Source organism: Cupressus sempervirens, chromosome 1 (genome assembly GCF_028749045.1).
Source record: "Cupressus sempervirens isolate cs-2001-9-10 chromosome 1, ASM2874904v1, whole genome shotgun sequence".
NCBI classification, from domain to species: Eukaryota; Viridiplantae; Streptophyta; class Pinopsida; order Cupressales; family Cupressaceae; genus Cupressus; species Cupressus sempervirens.
Genome location: NC_143118.1, coordinates 287,952,950 through 287,968,506, shown reverse-complemented (window position 1 = coordinate 287,968,506; position 15,557 = coordinate 287,952,950).

Genomic DNA, 15,557 nt, shown 5'->3' with positions numbered 1-15,557 from the left:
GGTGCCCCCAATTGTGGGTATACCAAAGCCAAGACCTGACTTCGTTTCCCACTGGTGTGCTTCGATGGGGCACTGCATGCCTCTTTCTTTTGGTCCTAGACCACCACCTTGATAGTTCCATTTTTCAAAGATGAGCTTATGTTCTTGGGGATACTTTTGGCTAAAGTGATCAAGACATGCTTGATTTCTTGGAGGTGCATCCTTATGTAACCAATTGTTGATATCCAGAGTGAGCTCCTCATGAAGAGGGATTTTTGAGGATACAAAGGTTGTTGGGCCAAGCTATTTGTATTGAGGAGGTGGAATCTCCTTAGCTTTGTGATATGTTGGTCGTCCATGGGCATGTGGATCAAGTGGGAGTGCCCCGATAGCAAATGCATCTGACAGACTATACTCTCCATAGCCTTTGTTATTGATCTTCACAGTCGACAAGGTGGAGGCGAGGATGGTTTCTGGGTCATTAAAAGTGTGGGATGAGCTGGCGATGGATGTGCCAATATCAATTCCAAGGAAATGGTTTGTATATGAAGCTTCAATCGCATTGCAGTAAGCAAAGGGTTCTGGATCGGCATGGATGGTTACCTGAGTGCCTTGATGTGGAAATTTGATGCACTGATGGTAAGTGGATGGAATGGCTTTCATGGCATGAATCCATGGGCAATCGAGGAGGATGTTAAATGGTAGGTTTAGATCAATAACATGGTAGAGTGTTTCTTGGATGACTGGCCCAACATTGATTGGCAGCAAAATAGTTCCTTCTGCAGTTCTTTCCAAGTTGTCATAAGCTTTGATGGTGATAACCTCACTGATGATATCTACCTCAGTATACCCAGCTTGTTTTATCAATTTTAGGGTGCAAATATTCAAGGCTGATCCATTATCTATCATTACCCTTTTCATGGAAAAATTGGATACCATGATGGCTATGTGAAGCAGAAGGGTGTGATCTAGCTCGACCACGGGTATGTCGGTGGGTTTGAATGATAGGACACATGAGGAGGATAGGTGTCCAACAAGATTACAAATATCAGTAGCGTTTATATCTGAAGGGACACAAGATTCTATAAGAGCACTGTCAAGGATGTTTTTGTACACAGGACTGGTGCGAAGAAGGTCTAAAATGGAGATTTGGGCTAGCATGTTCCCAAGGTGTTCCAAGATATTGTACTAGCTTTTTGATGGAGCTGATGGTGCTGGTGAAACTAGTGGGCCTGCGATGTTAAATCACGCTCTTCGAGTGGTGACTGCACACTCATTGTTTGGTCCTTGGATATTGATAACATTGACAGAAGGCTCTTTCTCAGATATACAACCTATGAGGCTACCATAGTCTATATAGGATGAAGTGTGGTCATTGTTCTTCCCATGTTGTTGGTTTAGCTGGCAGTTGTTGGTGTTGTTATTGTTGGCTTGGATAGGTGCTTTTTCAGGATTTTGGTTGTTGTGAGGAGGAAAAGCATTTTGATAGATCTATAAGCCTGCATTGGGAGAGGTTTGGGCACCAACGGTGATTTCTTTTCGATCAATGAGGTCCTACACATAATCTTTCAGTTTCATGCATCTGAGGGTGGTGTGACCTTTTACCCTATGAAATTTGCAGTACTCATTGTCTTTGTACCATGCAGCTTTGGATTGGCTTGGGTCAATTTGCTGGGTAGGAGGAAATCTGATGAGGTTTTCCTTGACTAATTTCTCAAAAATGACATCCAAAGGTTCACCAAGGGGTGTATAATTTCTAGGTGCAGGTTGGAATTTGGGCTTTTGTCCTGCAGCTACATTGATGGCATTAGCTTGATTGCTAGACCCTTGGAAGTTGGGTCTTGGATTGTGGTTTTGATAGCTTTGGTTATTTTGCTATTGGTAGTTGATAGCTTGCTGATTGTTTGGTTGATATGGTGGGTTGGACTAGTTTTGAGGACCAACAATATTCACATGTCTGGTGTCAGTGACGCCATCTCTTGCAACATGCTTGTTTTTGTTCCAATACCTAGACTTGTCATTGGAATGTGATTGATTTTGGTTGGCTTCCTTGTAAATCTTGACCACACCATCTTTAATGAGTCCTTGCTCAAGGATCATTCCTTTCTCTTTGATATCTTTGTAGGTCTGCAAACAGTTCATGGTCATGTGGTGAGCCAAGGTAGGATGGGCATTATCAATAAACATTTTCACCAAATGGCACTTTGGCAAGGTGCAAGATATGCGGGTGGTAAGGTTTTGCCATCTTTGCAAATATTTGGGAAGGCTTTCTCCACCTTTTTGCTTAGTGTGGACAATATCAACTACTGATAGCTCTGTTTCAACAAGATGGGCATATTGGGCTACAAATGCCTCAGACAATTCAGTAAAATTTTTAATTGTGCCATAGGGGATTCTATAAAACCATTCAAGAGCTGGTCCAGCCAAGCTTTTGGGAAAGAGACGCAAGAGGAAGATGTCATCGTATGCCACTTCTTGGCAGTGCATGTAAAATTCTTTGATATGTGTGATAGGGTCTCCTTTTCCTCTGAATTTGTCAAACTTGGCTGTCTCAAAATGCTTGGGAAATGGTGTCATGGCAATGGCTCTGTCAAATGGGTAAGGAAACACATTCTCAAACTTGAAGGTTTTTGGATCATTTCCCTCTTGGATGTTCTTCAAAGCTATTTTCATGGCTTCCCATTCTCAATTAATGGGTGATGGCTGGGGTGCCCCCAATGGAGGAGTGCCCTGAGGTAGGTATGTGCTAGATGGGGCAATGGAATATGGATGGCTTTGAGGTATGGACTGGTAGGGATTGTACATGGCTTGGGCAACTGAATGGTGGATGATGGGTTGCTAAGGTGGAGGGGGCACATATTTCTGCATGTGTTGCGAGGCTTGTTGCTGATATTGGATTCGAGGTTGGGATTGAGGAACATAAGCTGGCTGTGGGATAAATGGATTACTTTGTGGAGGTAAGGTATAAGATGGTTGTGAAGCTTGGGGAAATGATTGGGGAGATTGTGGAACTTGGCTTTGGATTTGAGGAGTTTGACCAATATATATGGGTTGTGCCCCCATCTGGGAAGGTGTCTGCATGGAAAAAGAGGCCAAGTAATTGGTGGTTGGTGGTGGTGGATTTCCTCCTAGAAGTGGCATAGAAAAATAGTTGGTAATAAGAGGTAATGGATTGGTTGGTGGTGGAGGTGGTGGGAATTGAAAGCTTGGAAATGGAATTGATGGGGTTTGATAGCTTGGTGGCTGGATTTGAAAGCTTGGTAGAGTGGTGGCAGGAGCTTGGCTCACTTGAGAGCTTGGCTGAACATTGGTAGTAGATTGTGGGGTTTGATAGCTTTGTGGAGTGAGGGTAGTAGCTTGTGGATTTGTGGCTGATGGCATTGAACTCCAAGGACCTAGTGGAAATGATGGAATTGTTTTCTGAGCTGAGGTAAACAAGCCGAGGGTGATGAAGGGTTGGTTACTTGGCCCCATGGGTGGCATCCCAGTTGTGTATTGCTGAGGTTGGCCAAAGATACTAGCACTGATTTGGGAGATGGGTGGATTTGGAAGGCTAGGTTGGAGAGTAGCAGTAGCAATAGTGAAGGGAGTGAATGGTGAGGTGTTTTGGGAGAAGGGAGTTTGGGATGGAGTGTTATGGACCAATGGTGGAGTGGTGGTGGTTGGATTGGCTTGTGGGAGGGAGATTTCAACTTGAGTGGAGGTTGGTATGTTTGGGTCTATTGGATCATATGGGGTGGGTTGAGGCTCTTCTTTTGGCACATATTGAGGATAATTTGAATCATAAGAGCCTATGGGTGGTGGGAGTTGCTCAAACAAGGGTTGAGATGGATCTGATAAGGGGGGAGGTCTTCCAAAGTCGAAGGTTCCAATGTTGTCCCTTCAAAAGTTAGCCATGATTGTTTCCTTATTTTTGTCTATAATGGTGTTCACCAATACTACATTTCCTAGTTGGTTCATGAAAGCTTCAATGTTAGTAGGTGATGGTATAGCATTCTCTGGGTTGAAGGATGGTTGAGTGCTCAAGGGGAGCAATGCTGTTGGATCCAAATGATAGGGCTCCATTGTTTCCTTCTTCTTCTTGCCTAAGCGAGTGACGGGTGGCATGAAAATGTAGAATGTTCCTAGGGATGAGGTGCAACAATGTTGATAGATGCAAAAGGGGGGAAGGCTTTTCTATGCAAATGATTTCCTAGGTTGAGGCAAAGCTATATGATAAAACCTAAGAAGGATTGAGTTGGGGATGCTAGCTTCAAAGATATGTTTCCAAAGCACGAAAGGTCTCCTTTCCTATGTGCAAGCTTGGTGGTGATTGTGTCAACTTAAGGATAGACTAATGATCCTTTAGGAAGAACACGAGATTGACCACTTGTGGATCCCAACCTTTAGCTCAAGGTGATGAGGGATAAAAGTGACAAAAGATAGATTACCCTAGACAAAGCTCTGTCAAAGGGATAACCTTGGTGAGGCTGGTGGATTTGGAAGATGTTAGGAATGGAAAACTTTTGGCAAAGTGTCAACAATTTTGAAGGCTTGGATGTGAATTTTTTTTTGATTGCTGGCTAGATGGTTTGGTTCTAAATGAAATGGATGAGCTAAAATGCTTAAGGGGATGACTAAAGATGGCTAGCTTACCTACAAAGATGACTCTAATGCAAAAGTGAAGCTTATGCAAGAAGATGTGGAGAAACAAGGGGGTCTAATCATAGAAATCATGCCTAGTTGGTAAGGCATAAGCATTATTAACTCTTGGATGTTGGTTAAATTGGATGTTGTGATCTAACCAGGTGTCTTGAAGGGCTTCGTCAGCAATTTTTTCCTCTGCTTTGTGGAGTTTGGAAATTCGAGGAGTTGGTGTTAGTTCCTTTCTCTTGGCTGAAAGTTCTTAGTATGCCTGAGATGGCTTGAGTTTAACTTTGTGGAACTTCTGTTTGGGTTTGGGTTGCTCTGACATCAATTCCTGAATCTTCTGGGCTTTAAGAGATCTCGGTTATTTTGCTTTGACTTGTTCAACTTGTAAAATAGGTAGTGACTATGCTAAGTATTCCCTAAGCTAGGATTGACCAAGTTTGGCAAACATTCATTCAACAAATAAAAAATCAAGCAATAGATAGCAACAACTAGATAGAATTTTTTTGATTCTTAGAATGTGATACTTGCGCTGAGGAGTGTGTATGTTTTACAAATGTTTTGATCAGTCACTTCAAACACATTAACACTCTAGATGGTTGTCTACAAGGCTGATAGTTGGTTTAGCTAGGGAGTCTTCGATATACCCAAGGTATGTGAGGCCCAAATCTATAGATGAAAGCAAAAAGATGTCACACAGCCAAGAGGAGCGGTAACCCACTCCTCCTCTTTCACTTCTCAAGGGTATAAATTTCCTTGAGGCTTAGCTCGAGTGACAAAATCTTGATTCCAAGAGAGGTGTCTTTGGATTCACCTCCCAATCTTTATACTCTGCCGGAACGCTGGAGTTGAGTTCATCCCAAGGGGTGATGAAATCCCCAAGAAGGCCTCCTAAAAAGAGAAACAAGGTTTTGGATCCTAATCTTATGCACCCAAGATGGCCTCGAAAGATGACAAGGGGAGAGAAAACTTGGATGACCTTGGGCTAGAAAACACACTTGTGATTTTACCAACTGACTCTTATGTGTGTTGATCTAGACTTTGCAAGCACTCATGTTTAAGAGACAATGTTCAATTCCAACTTGAAGCGTTTAACAAAAGTAAAATAGAGCGAAGAATGAATACAAGAAAAAGAGTTAGGGTCAACAAAAAATTAAACCCGCGCACTCGGAGGCCCTCCACCTCAAGTATCGATTAATTCCTTTAAGGCATTCAAGAGTTGGTGTGATTTTTTTTTAAGCCCAAAACAAAGGTGTGTGAGATTTCATTTCAAGCGCGCACCCGGAGGCCCTCCATGTCAAGATTTTTTCAAATTTTAATGCCCAAATGAAGTGTTAGCGAGCCTAATGTGCATTCAAGGAATTTTCTAAGTTAGAAAAACTAATAAAAACACAAGTGAAGTTTGATCTTTGTGGAGCACTTAACACCCTCTTAGGTGGACCCATCCCCATAGATGGTTCTGAGATTGCAACCAATGGTTAAATTGATGGGTGATTAAAGAGGGTGAGTCCAACTACAAACTCACTTAAAGTGTCTTTATTTGGTTTTTATAATTTAGGAAGTTTCTAGAATGTAGATTCTTTTTATGACCCAAAAGATGATTATTTGATCTATGACATTCAAGATTGGATTTGTTGTTTTAATCATGCATTCCAAGAAAAATTTGATTTTAATCCATGGCACTCAAGAGTGATTTTTAGCAATATGCATTCAAAGAAAAGTGATTAAACATTCAAGTTATTTCCTTTGAGCATTCAAGATTGAGATTTTGTGTATTGTTTTAAGAACTTTGAAGTGCTTTGTTTTAACTTTTCATTCAAGATTTTTTTGGACTCAAAAGTGAAAATGACTGTTTGGACTTTGGTTTTCATTCAAGATTTTGTGTTCTAGTTTGCATGTTTTAAGCCCAAAAATGATATTCCTAGATTGTTTTGATGCATGAAAAACTTAAGAAACATTCAAAATTTTGCAACAAGACATTTGTTTGGAACAAATAACAAATCTTTTTAGGACAATTTTGGCAACCATTTAGGACTCTTAATTTTCATGAGATTTTTAAAAGAACTTTAAAATATTTGCAAATGAGGTTCATTTTATCCTTGATTGATGCTTTGAATTTTATTTAGATTTTAGTTTGCACTTAATGTTGATTTTAAACTTTTGGAAATGGAAACTTGAAGTTCTTTTTAAATTCCCAAAAATGAAGTGTTCCTAACTTTGCATGAATGCATCTAAAACCTTGATGTTGCAAGGATGCAAATGATTGGATTGGTTTAGTTTCACTTGTTAAAAGATTTTTATTTTTGGCAATTTTTTAGTTTTTTATGGATTTAAGTATGATTTGGGGGTTCATTTTAAGCACTAAAAAGAAGTGTATATGATTTTGCTTCCTTAAAAAAAAAATGGCCAAGATCTCCCACAAGAAGAAGAAAAAGAAGTAGATAGAATAAGAAGAATGTAGACAAGAAGGGGAAGAAGAATTCCAAGTGCTTTGTCCACCTACAAGCTTGAAAAATCTACAAACACTATGAGATAGACTATGAGTTCCTTTGTCTTCTTCATGCTCATGTGGACCTAAAAAACCAATTTATACAATCCTACCAATCACAAAAATAAGCAAAATTAGCCAAAATTAGCAAATGACATACAAATCTTGACTAAAAAAGCTAATGAAGATGACCCATGCGGAGTCCCACTAGGTGTGCCAAAATGTATACATTAATATGTTAGCAAGAAATACTAATCTATTAAGAGAACAAAGCATTAACTAACAAAACTAATATAACATATAAGAGAGACTAAAGATAAATCCCTAATTAGGAATGTGAGCCAAATGAATGGACTCTCCCAATAGGAATTAGCTCTTTGCTTGGTAGATGAGTCTATGTAAATGATTGGTATGTATGCTCAAGGCTTCTCAAACTATGCTTCAATGGAGATGGAAAATGACAAATTGGTAGCTTTGTGAGCTCCCAATTTGGCATTATAAGGGTATGGTAAAAGGCTTTGTTTCTCAAACTAGCATTATAACTTTGGCTTAAAAGTTGTGATGAAATGGCTTGGGAGGGGATTCAATTTATAGGCAAAGGGCTTGAGGGATGGAGGGCTAGGATGCAAGGAGAGATGAAACCTTAAGGAGGGCTAGGATGCACTCAAAGGGGAGCACATGGATTGTGCTTGTTTAGCACTAATCAGAGAGTGACACATGTCACAAGGTGAGTGGATGGAGGGAAGGGCAAGGATGAGTCAACAAAGGAGGCTCAAGGGATAATATCTTCATAAAGACCCTTCATAAATGGCTTGTAAGAGCAATGAATGGGCTTGTAAGAGTCTTTATGGCCTTGTAAGAGCATTCATGGTTGGGTGGTTGGGATATTTTGGAGGGAGTTGAGATTGTTGACTTTGCTTGGTTTAGGAAAGTCTTAAGCTTGCTTAGGGAATGTGACAAGGTTAGGGGTGATTAGGCTTGGGTTTAGGATTAGATTAGGGATGTTAGAGATATGCAAGTGGATGGCATTTAATGAGGGTGGGTGAGTTAGTAGCTAAGCTTGGTTAATATGGGTGGATGGGGTGGATTAAGCTAAAAAGGGGGTTTAGAGATAGGCTTAGGAAGAGGATATAGTCCTTCTAGAAGAGTCTAGAACTTCATAAGGTTTTGAGGATAAATAAAGTTTATTTATCTCAAGGGTTTGGGTTGAGGAGATATTTATTAAAACATAATTAATAAATATGAGGGTTAATATTTAATCTTAATTAAATATTTTGAGTTGGGATTAAGGGTAGAAAATGATGAGATTAGCCTTTAATCGAAATTAAAGAAGGATTGGAAGATTTTGGAAGAGGTTAGTGGTCTTAAGGAAATTGGCCAAGTTTTGGGCAAAAATAAATTTTTTATTTATTTTGGGATTTTTGGTCAATTTATTAATTAAATAATTAATAAATAAGGAAATAATGTTTAAATAAGATTTAAACATTTTTGGGAGGGATTCCTTAATTAAATATTTTTAATTAAGATAAAGGGATTTAATGGCATAAAAATAAATAAATTAATTAATTAATTAATTAATTAATTAATTAATGATGATGTCATCAGAGACATTTTTCTAGAAAATAAAAATATTATTTTCTAAAGGATTTTTAGGTGTCTACAGGTTTTACTAATGGTTTTGAGAGAGCCTCTTGAGGTATTTCTAGGCTATGCTTGGGATTATGGAAGTTGTCTTTGGGGGGTATTGTTGAGGCATTCCTTCCTTCATGTTTTTTTAGCATGTTTATACTTACCTCTTTTTGGGGGAAGGTTTTTCGCATGCATTTTCCCTCTTTCCCCATTTTCAAAGGTTGCATTTCTTTGCATTTGTACATGGGTACCTAACATGGCCTAGTTGTCAGGAGCCATCCTGCATTTCATCACAGCTTTTATAATCTTAAGTGCATTCCCCTAAGTTGCACTTAAGGAGGGGTGTTAGTGTAAATTATTATTATTTACACTTTACTTAAGTTTACTTAGGATAAATGCATTTATTTATTAGTTCTCATCGAGGAGTTAGCATACTTTTAAGTATTGACTTGTTGATAACATAGGAGTTTGTTCCTACCTTTTCATACTTATCCTCTCATCTACATGGAGGATAATCCACCTTTTGTGGATGTATGCTAAGTTGTCATGCTTATCTCCTAGTGCTTTCTAGCTCATTCTAGAAGATTCCTAGAGGCCTTTATAAATAGGCTCTCCTAGTGTATTTACATATCATATCATATTGTACAACAATTTACATTTTATCTAAAAATACAATTTTCCTATTTTTAGACCAAACCCTTGCCTTTTCTTGTCTTTTTCTTCTCCGTGACAGGTTTTCTACGTGTAGGTGATTTGATGGCTTGTGGATTTGATTTGAGTATTTGTTCAAATCCTACATTCCAAATACTTGTTCACATCTCTAACTAGTTTAGGCCAATGGTAGAATTTTTGGACCAGTTCTAAGGTTTTTATCACACCAATGTGTCTAGTTAGACTTCCATTGTCCTTCTCCTATATTAGGTTCTTTATAATTGAACCTCTTAGTACACACAATTGACTACTCTTAAAGAGAAATCCATTCTACAATGCAAACTTAGAGAATTTTCTATGAAAATGATTTGCAAAGTTAGAAGATATCTTGAATGCCTCTAAAAAATCTTCATCCTCCTTATAAAGACTCTTGAATCTCTCTATCACAATGCTATGAAACTATACCTCTTGAATTGGTAGTAACCTTTTTCTCAATGCATCTACCACTTTATTCATCTTCCCTTTCTTATGCTTGATCGTGAAGGTGAAATATTGCAAGTACTCCATCCACTTCAAATGTCTATTAGTCAACTTTTCTTGTGTATTAATATAGATAAGAGCTCGATTATCTATAAAAACAAAAAATTCCTTGGGTAATAGGTAGTGTCTCCACTTCCCAAGAGACTAAACTAGGGCATAGATTTCTAGGTCATAGGATGAAAACTTCTTTTTTGGCCCCATTATGTTTTTCACTAAAGAAGGCTACTAGCCTACCTTCCTAACTTAATACTCCCCTTACTGCTAGGCCACTTACATCACACCCTATGGTGATTTTTTTTTCAAAACTGGGTATTTACAAAATAGGTTGGGTAGCTACTTGATTCTTCAACATTTCAAAGGATTTCTCAACTTCTAAGGTCCATTTGAACTTAGACTTAACCCCACCCTTTATGATATTGATGCAGGAGCATCTAGAGGTATAAGGGCAATCCTGTGTCACCCAAAAAAATGTACTTAGACTTAGTTTCTATTTTATGTCTTTACATTTTTGGATACCCATTTGGCTCAAATAAAGGTTTCAACTCTCATAGTTTAACTATTAGTGCATTTGAAAATCCCAAAAAAATAGGAGCATGCAATTTGGCCATCATTTTGGTGACCTAGAAGGTGTGACTTGGCCAGATGAATGTAATTGAGATTTAGAGCATTCCAAAAAAAGAATCAGGTCAAAAGGCCCCACGGTTTGAAAGTTATTGCAGTTTTCCGGGTTTTGGAGACCTCCTAAGAATGCTTCAAAGTCAGGTTTGGGGCACTAAATGACCTCGAAAAGGGTCAAAAAATGGGGGACAAGAAAAGCTGTCCATAGGGCTATAGAGTGCTTTGAGAGCTTTCCGAAAATGTAAACGGTTCGTCAATCGGAACTACGGTTCAAAAGTTATGCCTCCCGAAAGTTTGGCTACCGTTTCTGGATTCTTCTAGAGTTGCACCGACTTCTAACGCGGCTTCTGGAACCTTCTATTTTGTCGGTGGATGCCTACTAGCACTTTCTAGAATGTACTCCTAGTCCTTAACCCTCCGGGGTCTATTTAAGGAGATTTTTGGCATTGTAAAAGGCAGTTCGGATTGGAGTTTGAGAGGAGGTGCTAAAAGGAGAAATATTCTCCAGATTTATGCTATTGTAAGCCCGTAGGGCATGTTTTGAAGCTTATTTTCTCTGCACTGTTTGTACTAGCATATTTTCTCAGTTAATATAATTCCCCCTTTCTATTGTGTCGATTCTGTTGTTGGGTTGTGTTCCCATCAAATATATAGCAAAGGTGCACATATCTCACTAAAATTCCTAATGAATTTCCTATATAATTGAGCTAGCCCATGAAATCTCCTTACCTCAATAGATGTAGTAGGCAGTAGCCAATTGAGGATTGCAACAACTTTCTCTTGATCCATCTTCAAAGATCTTTTAGACACCAAAAAACCCAAGTACACTTTTTTTCTTCTTTAAAAAGTCACACTTCTCAAGGTTTATAGTAGGCTTCTCCTCATGAAGTCTCTACAATACTACTTCCACATTCTTGATGTGTTCCTTCTTGGTCTTGCTGAAGATAAGTATATCATCTAGATAAACCACCACAAATCTTCCTATGAAGTCCTTAAGCACTCCATTCATGAGCCTCATGAATGTCCTAGGAAAATTTGAGAGACCAAATAGCATCATAAGCCACTCATAAAGCCCATTTATTTTCTTAAATGCTATTTTCCACTCATCTCCCTCCTTAATCCCAATTTGGTGGTATCCACTTTTCAAATCTAATTTAGTGAAGTACATAGCTCCTCTAAGATAATCCATGAGATCCTCAATCCTAGGCATGAGAAACCTATACATAATTGTGATCCTATTTATGGCCCTTAAGCCCATACATATTCTACATTTCCCTCCTTTCTTGCATGCTAGCACCATACGGACTACACATGTGCTTATGCTCTTTTTTATCAAACCTTGGTCCATCAACTCTTGCACCTATCTTTCCATTTCTATACTTTGGTCTAGAGTAAGCTTGTATGTTGCTATATTTGGTAAGGATGAGCTAGGAACACAATTTATTTGATAGCTTATGACTCTTCTAGGAGGTAGGGTAGAAATAGTGCCATCACTCACAATGTCCTTGTACTTCTCAAGAAATGCTTGTACTTCTATAGGTAATGGCTCCTTCACTATCTTGTCTCCTCCATTGGACTTCAAAACCACTACATAACCTTGAATCTCTTTGTCTTTAAGGTCCTTCACAATTTCATTCCTACAACATATCAATACACTAGGTACCTTAGACTATGGTTCTTCACCTTCAAACAAAGACTTGATTTTAAATGTTCTTCCTCCTTTCTTGAATGATATGGAATTTACCTTTCCATCATAGAAATCCTCTCTTTCATAGTGCCACAGTCTACTCAATAGTAGATGACAAGAATCCATGGGCAAAATATCACACTATAACTTGTCCTTATACCCTGCTATGGAAACATCCACCCAATTCTATTCATTGACCAATATACTTTTTCCTTTGTTGAAACAAGTCACCTTATATGGGTTTACATGTGGTACTTTAGCTAACTTAAGCTTCTCAATTGCCTCCTTTGATATTATATTATTAGTAAAACATAAATCCACCACAACCTTGCAAAATTTTCCAAGGATCTTGCATCTGATCCTAAATAGAACTCTCTTATGCTTGGGTTCATTAGGAGTAGGTTATTTAATTAGTATATATCTAAACATAAGGTTATCACCTTTCTAAGATTTTATGTGATCTACTTCATTCTCCTTGCAACTATCCTCTTGTGCATAGGCCACTCTCTTGTCATGGCTTTTTAGGGCACCTATATGTAGTGTGGCCAAGTTGACCATAGTTGTAACACTTCACACTAGAAAAGTATGAGTTACTTTTGCCTGATCCTCTAACTCGATTAGAACCTCCTTGGTTGACTCTTCAACTACCATATCCTCCTCTAGGAGTGCTTTTAGTGGCTTTCTCTATCAACTTTTTTCACCTTGATTCTTCTGTTCATTTCCTCTACCTTGGTAACCTCCTCTCTTCCCTCTTTGATTCATGACCTTGTGCCTATCCTTGAAAATGGAATTCCCTTTCTTATTATTCTTTTCCTCCACCTTTAGGGCTAATTTATGGCATCTTTGAATAGTATTAGGTGTCCATAATCTAAGCTCCTCTTGAATATTCCACTTAAAACCACCTAAATACCTAGCCGCCTTTATTAGATTCTCCTCTTTCTTCTTGGATCTAAGGCATAGCCTCTAAAATTCCACTATATAAGAGGCCAAATCCAAGTCCTTCTATCTTAATCCTTGTCTCCTTTTGTGAAGTTGGATTTTAAAGTCTTCTGGTAGGAAGTTTTCCTTCAACTTGGTAACCATGGAATTCTAGTTGGCTATAAGATTCTTTGTCATGCTAATCCTCTCATCTTGGACATATTTCCACCAAGTTAAGGCTGAGCCTCTAAGTCTTAACTTAGCCACTTTGACCTCTTGTGCCTCTGACACCCCTTCACACTCAAAATGGTTCTCCATGCCATCCAACCAATACACCACTACATCTATATCCATATTTCCACTAAATAGTGGCATACCTTCCAAAGCTTTCCCAACTAGGGCATTTATAGCTCAAGAAAGGTTCCTTATTCAAGATAGAGTTTTTATTATGGACAACATCTTCTTCTACTACCTCCTTACCCTTCTTATTGTCTTCTTCTTCCTTCTTTTTAGCTATACGAGCAACTCCATCCAACTTTGTCTTCACCTCTTCCAAGGTGACTTCAAGAAGTATATTTTTCTCCTTTTTTTCATCATCTTCCTTAGTTATTTTTGCATTAGTCACCATACTTGACTCACCCACTGACTCTCCAGTAGCTGCTGACATGCACATTCTTCCCAAGTCTTTAACTTTCTCTGATACCACTCTAATGTGACAACTAGTCTTGCCCCCACTCTAGCTTCCTCTGGGTCTTTCTCCTGACCTAATAGGGTTTCCTCCTACCCTATTCTCCTTAGGATCTTGACTATGAGGACCTAAACTCTTCAACTAGTGCACACCATTTAGCATGAAAAATCTCTCTTAGACACCATTCTCTATGAATAATTTAGCCTTCTTGTCTACTTCACAACACGTCCACAATCAACCCAGCCACTCAGTTGACACCTCTAATGAAGGAATGGTCATCTAGTAAAGCTTTTGGACCCTCTTTAATCCCTTCAACCATAATCAAGCTTAAAATCCTAATCAAGTTCCAAGAAATATGGAAAATTGTTCAAGAAAGCTTGTAAGAAGACTATAAAGGTTCAATAGGTTGTCTACTATAAAACATTTTTTCACTACCATGGTGTTAGTCTATGGTGAGTAATCATGGAAGTACCCTAAACTAGCAAAAGTGCTTGTATAAAAGTGCTTAGGGTTAGGGATGTTCATTATGTGTGATGTGATAATTATTTCTTGTGGCAATACTAAGTTGTAAGGGATTATAGATTGTAATCAGGTTGTAATTAATGGATCATAATAATACTGGACTTTTTGTTTGGTGGATGTAGCCTAGGGATTGGGTGAACCACATTAAATCTTGGTGTCTTGTGTTCTCTCCTATGCGATTCAATATTTTCTGATATTGTTTGCATTTGCATGCAATTGTTATTTGTGTCTATGGGTTAATTCTAACACATGGAAATTCCACCATTTCCTTCCATTGAGTTTGGAGATTCATCACACATTCTCCTAACACATTCCAAGCTTTGATTGAAGTATCATGCACATTCAATCATCCAAACATCTTTGCACTTGATTGTGATCCTTAGCCATGCATCACTAGCTCACCTAGGGCATCACCAATAAATAATTTGTCTTGATTTCCAAGGGACATCCTTTTTTTTACAATATGTACAAGGAGTTATTTCCCAAATCCCAAGATTTCATATAGATACTATGGTGGGAGAGGGAGTTATGACTATATTTTTCTTAATCACTAGGTTTAGAACAACAGAATAACAAAAATCAAAATAATTTATTCAAGTACCAAAATTCTACAAAACCATAAAATAGAACTATACAGTATTCCAATTCAATATAATTTAACACTTCCAAGCACAAAATATCCTAATCTAATCCATTGAATGCCAAACAAACTCAAAAGCATAAAACTTTGATATTAAACTTGTTGATCAGTTTGTACAACTAGAACTTTTTTGATGTTCCAACCCCACCAAGAGGTCAAGGATGGCATTATAAACACATGCCCATACCTATTAAAATTTTTTTATATAGTTACAAAGCTCCAACTAAAAATTTACTCGATTGCAAGAAATTTTTTCAATGTTGTCAATGACAACATTAATAATTTTTTAGCAATGTCTGCATTTTTGAGCATTTGATTGTCAAACTTTCTCTAAATGATATAAAAACTTGAAAAGGCCTCAAATTATTATAGAAAATTTAATAAGTCCCTTCAAATGCTCTTTTCACCATTCTAGCCTCTAAAACACCAAAATCCTCTAAATAGCCTAATTGAGCAAGTAGGAGCAATTTAGACATTTTGAAACTTATTGAACTTAGCTAACCTCAAGCTAGGACTAGGTTAGGCATGTTATTCACCTATTGGTGTGGCTAGAACCACTACAATCCAA